The following is a 12,662-nucleotide window of genomic DNA, read 5'->3' as shown; positions in this document are numbered from 1 at the left end:
TGTTTGAAAAACCTTCAGAAAATCCAAAACAAATGTTTCTTGCTTCTTTTCGTTTTTTCTTCTAGTTTAGTTAGTTATAGTATTAAAAAGAAAACCCCAAAAGATTTCCTTATTCTTCTTTTGCTTGTGGGGAGCTTTCCCGTGTAAATATTTTTTTCTCATTTTTGTTTTTGTTTTCCTTTAATTTGCTTTCTTCAAGAAAAACCAAAAACTCCAAAAACCTTTCAGTGTGTTTCTTTGAAATTATTTTTCTTTTATTGAGTCTTACCAAGGAGAATACCACGATGAAAATGTTGAGTGGCTCTCATATGCATTGCTATTGAATTAACAAGGAGCCCAAATTACCTTGTCTTCTCCTTTTGAATAGAATGTTCGCAGATTCTAGCTTAGTCCACGACACTCTTGCACTATTATTATTTTCATATCATTTGGTCGTGCAAGTGAAATGCAATAATGACAATATTTGATGAGCTGGTTGTGGCAGAGAGAAACGGGTATGAACTCAACTTGTTCTATTTTTGTAAATATATTTAACCTAGTATTCATGATTCAACATATTATGATCAAACATGTTTGCAATGACAATTAGAGATTATAGTTTCTCATGCCATGCTTAAGTAGCTAGGAGTGGATAATTATTTATCCTGGATGTCAACATGCATTGAAATGATTGTGATGTAGTATGATGATATGGTATCCTCCTCTAAATATGCATGCATGTAGTTGAATCAAAACCAACATAGCCTCTACGATATTTATATTCATGGTGTTCATATCCTACTCATGCTAGTATTCAATGTTAATTATGCATAACGCATGTTCATGACCGATTTCGCTCTCTAGCTGGCCGCTTCTCAACCTATTTGCTAGCCTTCGCCTGTACTAAGCGGGAATACTGTTTGTGCATCGAAATCCTAAAACCCAAGTTATTCCAGATAAGTCCACCATATCTACCTATATGCGGTATTATCCTGTGGTTCCAAGTAAATTTGCATGTGCCACCTCTAAAATTTCAAATAAACATCTATTTTGTGTGCCTAGACCGCTCATGGAGCGACAGGGGGTGGTCGATATCTTCCATGCTAAGCATGTTATTCTCATGATGAGTGTTTATTCACTCATCCTTGCACGAGAGGGGCGGTAATAGGGATTCACAGTCCCAAAATCAAAAATTGCAAATAATTAAACAAAACTCTCCCACGACTGATGTTGGTATGGACGGTACCCGTGGATTCGGCTTGCCGTGGAGTGTGTTTGTTGGTGGAGGGGGAGTAAACCTCTAATTTTATCGCTTGGAACCGCCACTAATGTGTTTAGCATGGAATATATTGATAACTCTTGCTCGTAACGTTGACAGGAAGGGTGTACCCTCCCAAAATTACATTTATCTCTGTTTTAAAGCTTTGAGCTCTGGCACCGTTGCAAATCTCTGCTTCCCCTTGCGAAGGGACTATCTATTTAATTTTATGTTGAGTCATCGCCATCTCAAATAAGCGCCGAATCTAAGAGCACTATTGTCATCCTCATGCATTGTGTATAGTTAATGTTGGATTCATCATGACTGGATCTTTTCTACCATGAATTACAATATTTAGTTGCTCCTTGAACTTTGGAGGTGCTCTGCATTTATGTTTTGCGGTCTCAGAAAGGGCTAGCGAGATACCATTGTTGTCATATTATATCATGGTTGTTTTGACAAAGTGTTTTCATTTGAGATATCTTATTATTGCTCTCCAGTTGCTTATGCCATTGATATGAGTTAATATAATTTTTAATAGTTATTGTTGACATGGTTAGTCATGATCTTTGCTGAAAACCTGAGTGCTACTTAAGCTTATTTATGTAAAGAAGAACAAAAGAGTTCGTAAAAGTTTTCTTTTTCACTTTTAGTTTATCAACCGAATTGCTTGAGGACAAGCAAAGGTTTAAGCTTGGGGGAGTTGATATGTCTCCGTAATATCTACTTCTCCTAATGCTTTTGCTCTTGTTTTAGACTCTAATTTGCATGGTTTGAATGAAACTAACCCGGACTAACGTTGTTTCAGCAGAACTACCATGGTGTTGTTTTTATGCAGAAATAAAAGTTCTTGGAATGGAAGAAAACTTTTTGCAGAATTATTTTACAATAAAAGAAAAATACTGGAGCCAAGAACCACCGGCGGGGGCCCTTGGCTGGGCACAAGACACCAGGGCGCCCCCCCTCTAGCGCACCCTGGTGGGTTGTCCCCACCTCGTGGGTCCGTAGACCCTAATTCCGACGCTATACAATTCTATTTTTGGAGAAAAAAATGGAGAGAAAGTTTCATTGCGTATCACGATGCGGAGCCGCCGCTACCTCATGTTCTTCATTGGGAGACCAGATCCGGAGCCCGTTCGGGGCTCCGAAGAGGGGAATCTTCGGTCTTCGTCATCACCAACCCTCCTTCATGACCAATTCCATGATGGTCCCCACCGGGAGTGAGTAATTCCTTCATATGCTCGCTGGTCGATGAGGAGTTGGATGAGATTCATCATTTAATCAAGTTAGTTTTGTTAGGGCTTGATCCCTAGTATCCACTATGTTATGAGATTGATGTTGTTATGACTTTGCCATGCTTAATACTTGTCACTTAGGCCCCGGTGACATGATTTCAGATCTGAACCGTTTATGTTTTCACCATTATATCTATGTTCTAGATCTGATCCCGATCTTGCAAGTCATATTCACCTATTATGTGTTAAGATCTGTAAACCCCAATCTGACAGTAATTGGGATACTTCCTGTTGATGACTGATAGTCTGATACATCCATTTTGCATCATCCTTTTATATTGGTATTTATTGCATTATGGGATGTTATTACACCTCATAGCACAATACTTATGTCTTTTCTCTCTTATTTCACAAGGTTTACACGAAGAGGGAGAATGCCGGTAGCTGGAATTCTGGGCTGGAAAAGGAGCAAATATTAGAGACCTATTCCGCACAACCCCAAAAGTCCCGAAACTTCACGGAGAATTATTTTGGAATATATAAAAAATACTAGGGAAGAAAGCACATGAGGGGACCCACCAACCATCCACAAGGGTGGTGGGCGCGCCCTACCCCCCTGGGCGTGGCCCCCTGCCTTGTGGGCCCCCCTGGCAGGCCTCCGGTGCCCATCTTCTACTATATGGTGTGTTTTGACCTAAAAAATCATAAGGAAGATTTTGGGACGAAGCGCCGCCGTCTCGAGGCGGAACCTGGGCAGAACCAATCTAGGGCTCCGGCGGAGCTGTTCTGCCGGGGAAACTTCCCTCCCAAAGGGGGAAATCAAAACCATCGTCATCACCAACGATCCTCTCATTGAGAGGGGGTCAATATGCATCAACATCTTCACCAGCACAATCTCCTCTCCAAACCCTAGTTGTTCTCTTGTATCCGATCTTTGTCTCAAAACCTCAGATTGGTACCTGTGGGTTGCTAGTAGTGTTGATTACTCCTTGTAGTTGATGCTAGTTGGTTTATTCGGTGGAAGATCATATGTTCAGATCCTTACTGATAATTGATACTTCTCCAATGTATCTATAATTTATGAAGTATTCATGCCATTATATTATCATTCTTGGATGTTTTACAATCATTTTATAGCAACTTTATATCATTTTTTGGGACTAACCTACTGACCCAGTGCCCAGTGCCAGTTGCTGTTTTTTTTTCTGTTTTTTTACATGACAGGAAATCAATATCAAACAGAGTCCAAACACCGCGAAACTCCTTGGAGAATTTTTATGGACCAGAACAACCAGGATGGGCCAAAGCAGCTCCTGGGGGGTGCCCCGAGGGGGGCACAACTCACCAGGGCGCACCTGGGCCCCCAGGCGCGCCCAGGTGGGTTGTGCCCACCTCGGTGTCCTCCTGCATCCCTTCTTCGCCCTATAAAATCCCAAATATTCCAAAACCCTTCGGGGTAGTCCTAGATCAGAAGTTCCGTCGCCGCAAGGCCTCTGTATCCACGAGATCCAATCTAGACCCCATTCCGGCACCCTGCCAAAGGGGGGAATCATCATCGGTGGCCATCTTCGTCATCCCGGTGGCCACCACGATGAGGAGGGAGTAGTCCACCCTCGGGGGTTGAGGGTTTGTACCAGTATCTATGTGTTTAATCTCTCTCTCTCTCTCGTGTTCTTGAGATGTCACGATCTTGATGTATCGCGGTCTTTGTTAATATAATCAAATCATATGGTGTTTTCCCCTCTCTATCTTGTTGTGATGAATTGAGTTTTCCCTTCGAGATTTCGTTGTTATCGGATTGAATACTTTTATGGATTTGAAAACACTTGATATATGTCTTGCAATTGAATACTCGTGGTGACAATGGGGTATCCTATTGATTCACTTGATATATGTTTTGGCACTCAACTCGCGGATTCCCGAGGTGACATTGGGGTAATCTATGCATAGGGGTTGATGCATGTTCTTGACTTTGTTTCTCCGGTAGAAATCTTGGGGTACTCTTTGAAGTTCTTTGTGTTGGATTGAATATTATAAATCTAAATTTGCTTTGGTGTTATTTTAGTATGAACTCTAGGATAGATTGAACGGAAAGAAAAGCTTTGTGTTATTTTAGTACGAACTCTTGAATAGATCGAATGGAAAGAATAGCTTTGAGGTGGTTTCATACCATAAAAACAATTCTGTCTTATGTTCTCCGCTAGATAGGAACTTTGGAGTGATTCTTCATTGCACTTTCAGGGATGGTTATATGATCCAACTACGTTAGCATTGTTGAGAGATTGCACTAGTGAAAGTATGCACCCTAGGCCTCATTTTCCATTATTGCAATACCATTTTTGTGCCTGTTTATTATTTGCTACCTTGCTGTTTTTATTTATTCAGATTATAAAAATATATTTCTACCATCTATATTACACTTTTATCATCATCTCTTCGCCGAACTAGTGCACCTATACAATTTGCCATTGTATTGGGTGTGTTGGGGACACAAGAGATTTCTTGTATTTGGTTGCAGGGTCATTTGAGAGAGACCATCTTCATCCTACACCTCTCATGGATTGATAAACCTTAGGTCATCCACTTGAGGGAAAATTGCTACTATCCTACAAAACTCTGCGCTTGGAGGCCCAACACGTGTCTACAAGAATAAAGTTGTGTAGTAGACATCAAGCTCTTTTCTGGCGCCGTTGCCACGGAGGTGAGTGCTTGAAGGTATATATTTAGATCTTGCAATCGAATCTTTTAGTTTCTTGTTTTATCACTAGTTTGGTTTATAAAAGAAAACTACATAAAAATGGAATTGAGGTTGCATCATATTATTGGTCATCTTTATATTATCTTTCTTTAAAATGATGGTTCGGAAAATTGTGCTCAACTGATAGAAGAAGAATTCAATAGAATGTTTGGTATAAATGATGAGTATGATTGCAATATTGTTAGTATGAACTCTTTGAATATGCATGATGCTAGTGATATGCAAAGCCATAAGCTTGGGGATGCTATGTTTGATGGAGATGATAATTTTAGTCCCCCAAATTTTGATGAGAAAGTTTATTATGATGATTGCATGCCTCCTATTTATGATGATTATGGTGATGACATGTATTCTATAAAGAGTAATGATATTCAAGATTTTAATGCTCAAATTGATTATGTGGATCAAGTATCATGTGATAGTTATTTTGTTGAGTCTGCTCCCACTACTATTGATGAGAATAAATTTGCTTATGTGGAGAGTAATAAAAAATTATGCATGTGGATCATGAAAAGAATGCTTTATGTGATGGCTATATTGTTGACTTCATTCATGATGCCACTGAAAATTATTATGAGGGAGAAACATATGCTTGTAGGAATTGCAATAATATCAAGTTTCCTCTCTATGTGTTGAAACTTTTGAAGTATTGCTTGTTTTGCCTTCCTATGCTAGATGATTATTTCCCATAAATTGTTTGCTCACAAAATCCCTATATAGGAAATGGGTTAGACTTAAATGTACTTGCCATGTGATTCATGATGCTCTTGTTATGTTTCAACTTTTATCTTTTATGCGAGCATCATTGAAATCATCATGCCTAGCTAAAAGGCATTAAAGAAAAGCGCTTGTTGGGAGACAACCCAACACTTTTACCTACTGTTTTTGTGTGTTCACATGATTAAGCTACTGTAGTAATCTTGTTTTATTGCTTTCGTTTTAATAAAGTGCCAAGTAAAGCCTTTGGGATCATGTTGGGTGATAGTAGATTTCATCTTGCTGAAAAACATAAACTTTTGCGCTCACAAAAATAACTCTCACTTTTAACAGAAGGGTGCTTTTGAGTTGATTCTTTTTGAAGAAGATTAATATAAAAATTTCTCACGTGGTCCAATTTGTTTCATAATTATTGGAGTAGCGTAAGTATGGTTTGAGTACAGATTACTACAAACTATTCTGTTTTTGACAGATTCTGTTTTCAATGCATAGTTTGCTTGTTTCCTTGTGTCTATGTCTTATATTGCTCAATATAAATTGCGGAAATGATATTATACAGTAGTAATTGTGTGAAAAAATTATGAATCTTGTCTTTTACAGTACCAAAAGTGAAATGGTTTGCTCTTTATCATATTAACCTATCTCACAAAGTTCCGTTAAGTTTTGTGTGATTGAAGTTTTCAAGTTTTGGGTGAGATGTCGATATGAGGAGAATAAGTAGTGACAAAACCCTAAACTTGGGGATGCCCAAGGCACCCCAAGTTAATATCCAAGGAGGATCCAAGCAACTAAGCTTGGGGATGCCCCGGAAGGCATCCCTTCTTCCGTCTCCAACATTATCGGTAACCTCACTTGGAGCTATGTTTTCATTCATCACATGATATGTGTTTTTGTTGGAGCCTAAATTTATTTTATTAGGATTTGATTGATGTTATTTATAATAATTTTTTGCATCTTTTATTTCAATAAAAGTGGCAATGATAGCCTTTGCCATGCTTATTTTGCAAGTATACTTGTTGCTGTTTGAAAACAGAAAGTTTATCGCTATTGCAAAAATTCCCTAGAAAAGTCATAATATGATAAAATATTGAAACTTATTGCAAAATAAGCTATGATAAATTTTATACAGTGTGTAATTTGTTTCATAATTTTTAGAGTTTAAGAAGTATTGATACTCTTGCATTCTATACAGACTGTACTGTTTTGGCAGATTGCTGTTATGGTTGCATTGTTTGCATATGTTTGTTTGTTTAATGATTCTATTTGAGGATAGGACTATTAAATATGCAGAGGCATTTAGTATGAAATGTTGAATAATAATTTTATTGATTTTCTACATTAGAGAATAATAAGGTTTTGCATTGGTTTATACTAACTTATCTCATGAGTTTTTGTTGAGTTTTGTGTGGATGAAGCTTTTGAGATTTAGGAAAACCGTGATATGAGAAGAATTAAGGAGACACAAAAGCTCAAGCTTGGGTATGCCCAAGGCATCCCAAGTTAATATGAAAAGAAGTCTCAAGCATGTAAGCTTGGGGATGCCCCGGTAGGCATCCCACCTTTCTTCTTCAACAATTATCGGTTAGTACTGGTTGAGCCAAAGTTTTTGCTTCTTCACATGAGTTGTGCTATTCTTGGAATGCCATTTTGTTTTGTGTTGCTTGCTATTTTAATAAAATACTTAGACATAAAATTTTTTAAATGAAATAGAGTCCTCAAATAGTTGCTAGGGAGGCTAAGTAAGCGGCATTCACATCCCTCAACAAAGCTCTTTTATATGGAATTGCTCCAGTGCTTCACTTATATCCTATGAGTAATTTGTTGAATAAATTGAATGTCATGAAGTTCAAATCATACTATGCCTAGTGGTAGCTTCACATTGGGTTTAGAAAGTGAAAGCTTTTGAATCTTGACAATCACAATTTTGGTCATACAAGCAATTCACGAATAATTAGTATAAGGAAGAGAACTTTCACATGCAAATACACTATCTTGAAAATCATTTGTGATTGTGAGCCCCCATCAAAATAATTAGTATATGCCAAAATTGTTGACGTTGGACAAGGAAGACAATGTAATATTTATGTTTGTTCATATTCACATAGAAGTTATATTATCATAGATCCTTCAACATGTGGTGCTTGCCCCCTATCTTTGCTAGCCAAAAATTCCGCACCAAGTAGAGATACTACTTGTGCATCCAAAAAACCCTTAAACCCAAATCTTTTTTTGGGAGTCCACCATACCTACCTAAGGATTGAGCAAGATCCTTCAAGTAAGTTGTCATCGGTGCAAGAAGGCAATAAAAATTGCTTCTAAAAGTGTTAGATCATTTGGTGTAAGAGAAATTGAGCGGTGTACGAACTTGTGATGGCAAAGAATAAAAGCGACAGACTGCATAATAAAGGTTGCTATCATAAGGGGCAATATAACGTGACGTTCTTTTGCACTAAGGGGTTGAGCATACAGACAAATAAGCATGGCAACCTCTGCTTCCCTCTGCGAAGGGCCTATCTTTTACTTTTATGCAAAGAGTGAAAGTGCAACTATCCCTAGGTGATTTTGGTAATTCATAACAACATATAGCTCATTGAGCTAATGCTATTCCAAGACATATATTTCAGGAAATCTTAATGAATGGCATGGCATGGATGATGAAAGTGGATCCCTCAAAATACTAAGGACAAAGGATTGGCTCAAGCTCAATAGCTCAAGACTCTTCATTTTATATTTTAGTGATCCAAGATCACATTGAGTCTATAGGAAAAGCCAATACTATCAAGGAGGGACGAGGTGTTGCTTAATGAGCCTCTTGCTTCATGTGCTTAGTGATATGCTCCAAAACCCTCAGCTACTTTCTCACATCCACAAATGACCTAAACCCAAAGCCAAAATCGGTCACACCGATTCTTCCTATCCGGCGCCACCGATTTCAAATGTCATAGCCACTGCCACAAACCCTAGGCAAATCGGTTCTACCGATAGGGATCTCGGTCTCACCGAGATGGGATTGTAATCTCTCTGTTTCCCTTCGTAACGTTTCGGTCAAACCGAAGTGAGCGATCGGTCCCACCGAGATTGCAATGTAAACTCTCTGTTTCCCTTTTGTAACATTTCGGTCTCACCGAAAAGAGCAAATCGGTCCCACCGAGTTTACCTGACCAACTCTCTGGAAAGCTTATTACCAAAATCGGTCTCACCGAGTTTGTGTAATCGGTCTTACCGAGATTACGTTATGCCCTAACCCTAACCGAATCGGTCTCACCGAGTTGCATGTCAGTCCCACCGAAAATCACTAACGGTCACTAGGTTTACTAAATCGGTCCGACCGAGTCTGTTGAATCGGTCCCACCGAGTTTGGTAAATTGTGTGTAACGGTTAGATTTTGTGTGGAGGCTATATATACCCCTCCACCTCCTCTTCATTCATGGAGAGAGCCATCAGACTAAACCTACACTTCCAACTTACCATTTCTGAGAAAGAACCACCTACTCATGTGTTGAGGCCAAGATATTCCATTCCTACCATATGAATCTTGATCTCTAGCCTTCCCCAAGTTGCTTTCCACTCAAATCTTCTTTCCACCAGATCCAAATCCTATGAGAGAGAGTTGAGTGTTGGGGAGACTATCATTTGAAGCACAAGAGCAAGGAGTTCATCATCAACGCACCATTTGTTACTTCTTGGAGAGTGGTGTCTCCTAGATTGGCTAGGTGTCACTTGGGAGCCTCCGACAAGATTGTGGAGTTGAACCAAGGAGTTTGTAAGGGCAAGGAGATCGCCTACTTCGTGAAGATCTACCGCTAGTGAGGCAAGTCCTTCGTGGGCGACGGCCATGGTGGGATAGACAAGGTTGCTTCTTCGTGGACCCTTCTTGGGTGGAGCCCTCCGTGGACTCGCGCAACTGTTACCCTTCGTGGGTTGAAGTCTCCATCAACGTGGATGTACGATAGCACCACCTATCGGAACCACGCCAAAAACATCCGTGTCTCCAACTGCGTTTGAATCCTCCAAACCCTTCCCTTTACTTTCTTGCAAGTTGCATGCTTTAATTTCCGCTGCCTATATACTCTTTGCATGCTTGCTTGAATTGTGTGATGATTGCTTGACTTGTCCTAAGATAGCTAAAATCTGCCAAACTCTAAAATTGGGAAAAGGTTAAGTTTTTAATTGGTCAAGTAGTCTAATCACCCCCCCTCTAGACATACTTCAAGGTCCTACAAGTGGTATCAGAGCTTTGGTCTCCATTTGCTTTGATTTCCATAGCTTTGGTGGTCATAGCCTTGGTTTCACAACCTAGGAGAGTATGGCGTCTAGCGAGGGAAATTATCACCGTAGAGGTCCTTACTTTGATGGTACTAATTTTGCTAGTTGGAAGCATAAGATGAAAATGCATATTCTCGGACATAACCCCGCCGTTTGGGCTATTATTTGTATTGGCTTGCAAGGTGAATTCTTTGATGGGAGAGAGCCGAACCGTGAAGCTAATGCGGAAGAATTGAAGATGCTGCAATACAACGCTCAAGCTTGTGATATCATCTTCAACGGATTGTGCCCCGAAGAATTCAACAAAATCAGCCGTCTTGAGAATGCAAAGGAAATTTGGGACACTTTGATTGATATGCACGAAGGTACCGAATCCGTCAAGGAATCCAAGTTGGATGTGCTCCAAAGTCAGCTTGACAAGTTCAAAATGAAGGATGGTGAAGGTGTCGCTGAAATGTACTCTAGGCTTGCTCTTATTACAAATGAGATTGCCGGCTTAGGGAGTGAAGAGATGACCGACAGATTCATCATCAAGAAGATCCTAAGAGCATTGGATGGAAAGTATGATACCGTGTGCACATTGATCCAAATGATGCCAAACTACAAAGATCTCAAGCCAACGGAAGTCATTGGAAGAATTGTTGCTCATGAGATGTCACTCAAGGATAAGGAGGAACTTCACAACAAGTCAAGTGGTGCTTACAAAGCCTCAAGTGAAGCCCCCACATCATCAAGTGAGAAACAAACCTTCAATGAAGAATTGAGCTTAATGGTGAAGAACTTCAACAAATTCTACAAGAGTAGAAGCAAAGAAAGAAGCTCCAAGTCAAGGTCTTACCATGACAAAAGATCTTCTAGTCGAGAGCGCAATTGCTACAATTGTGGGAGGCCTGGACACTATTCCAATGAGTGTACGGCACCCTACAAAAGAAGAGAAGATTCTCCAAAAAGAAGAAGCAAAAGAGAAGAATCACCACCAAGAGAGAGAGGAGTAGAGATGATCGTTATGAACGAAGATCCTCACGGAGAAGCAAGGATTCGGAAAGGAAGGACAAGTCATCAAGGAGCTACACAAAACGAAGACATCAAGCTCATGTTGGTGAATGGGTTTCCGGCTCCGACTCCGACAAACACTCCGAGAGAAGCTATCACTCCGACTCCGAATATACTCAAGATGAAGGTGTTGCCGGTCTAGCACTTGTGTCAACCAACTCCTACGACATATTTGATTCACCAAATGAAGGAATTGGAAGATGCTTCATGGCCAAAGGTCCAAAGGTAACACATCCTGAGTATGTTGATTTCAATAGTGATGAAGATGACTTGCTTGTGGATGATGATTTACTTGTTGACAACTCTAGTGATGAATACTATGATGAAACGTCAATTAATCATGCTAATCAAGATAAAACGAATGACAATGATAAGGAGAAGATTGAGCTTCTAACTAAAGAACTAAACACTCTTAAGTTGGCTCATGAAACTATCTTCGAAGATCATCGAGAACTTTTAAGGGCTCATGAGAAGTTACGCTTTGAAAAGCTCAATCTTGAGCAAGAGCATGAGTTCTTAAAAGCAATCAATGATGATCTCCGTAAGAAAAGTTCTTCTTACATTGCCAAGCGTTTACTCCTATCTACTTACATGCCTCAAGTCAAGTCTAGTAACAAGTACAAGAAAGATACTTCCTCTAGTAGTAACAATAATAATGTCAAATCCAATATTGTTGCTTCTAGTAGTTCTCTTGATTCCACTAATGATTCTCTTAGCCAAGTTACACTTGAGCAAGAAAATAGCTTATTGAAGGGAATTATAGAGAAAGGTGTTTACAAGAGCCTTGCCGGGAGTAAGCAATTCGAGGAAATTGTACGCAAGCAAGGAAGACACCGGAAGAATCAAGGTGTTGGTTTTGAACGAAAGTTCAATGCCAATGGAGTTGAGTGGGAAGAAGATCAATACCCCAAGACGAAGTTTGTTCCTCAACAAGAGAAGTATGATCCTACTTCCTTCAAGGGAACACAAGCTCAAGATGATCTTCCACCACAAGACCATAAAGGCAAGGACAAGCTTCAAGAAGAGATTGATGCATTTGAAGAAGCACCTAAGGTCTCGGTCAAGTGGGATTCCCAAGACTACGTCAAGTTCTACTTCATCAAGTACAACTACAACTCCAAGGATTCCCATCAAGATGATGTGGATCCCGAAGAAGAAGAACTAGAGAGTTCTTGAGGGTGACTCCGCCAACATTCTTCACTCATATTATTATGGCAAGGACAAGTGCAATCAACTTCCACATCTTGCACTAGTTCAAGGAGTCACAAACCCTCATGTTGGTAAGGCAAGGGACAAGGTAACCTAATGATTTCATGGACATCATCTTGTGTGTGCATCACTCTATGTCTATGGATATTCTTGTTTGTTCCTTGTGGGACTAACCCATGTAGGTATG

This window comes from Triticum aestivum, chromosome 4B (assembly GCF_018294505.1).
Source record: "Triticum aestivum cultivar Chinese Spring chromosome 4B, IWGSC CS RefSeq v2.1, whole genome shotgun sequence".
Lineage (NCBI taxonomy): Eukaryota > Viridiplantae > Streptophyta > Magnoliopsida > Poales > Poaceae > Triticum > Triticum aestivum.
Note: the sequence above shows the minus strand (reverse complement) of the source record.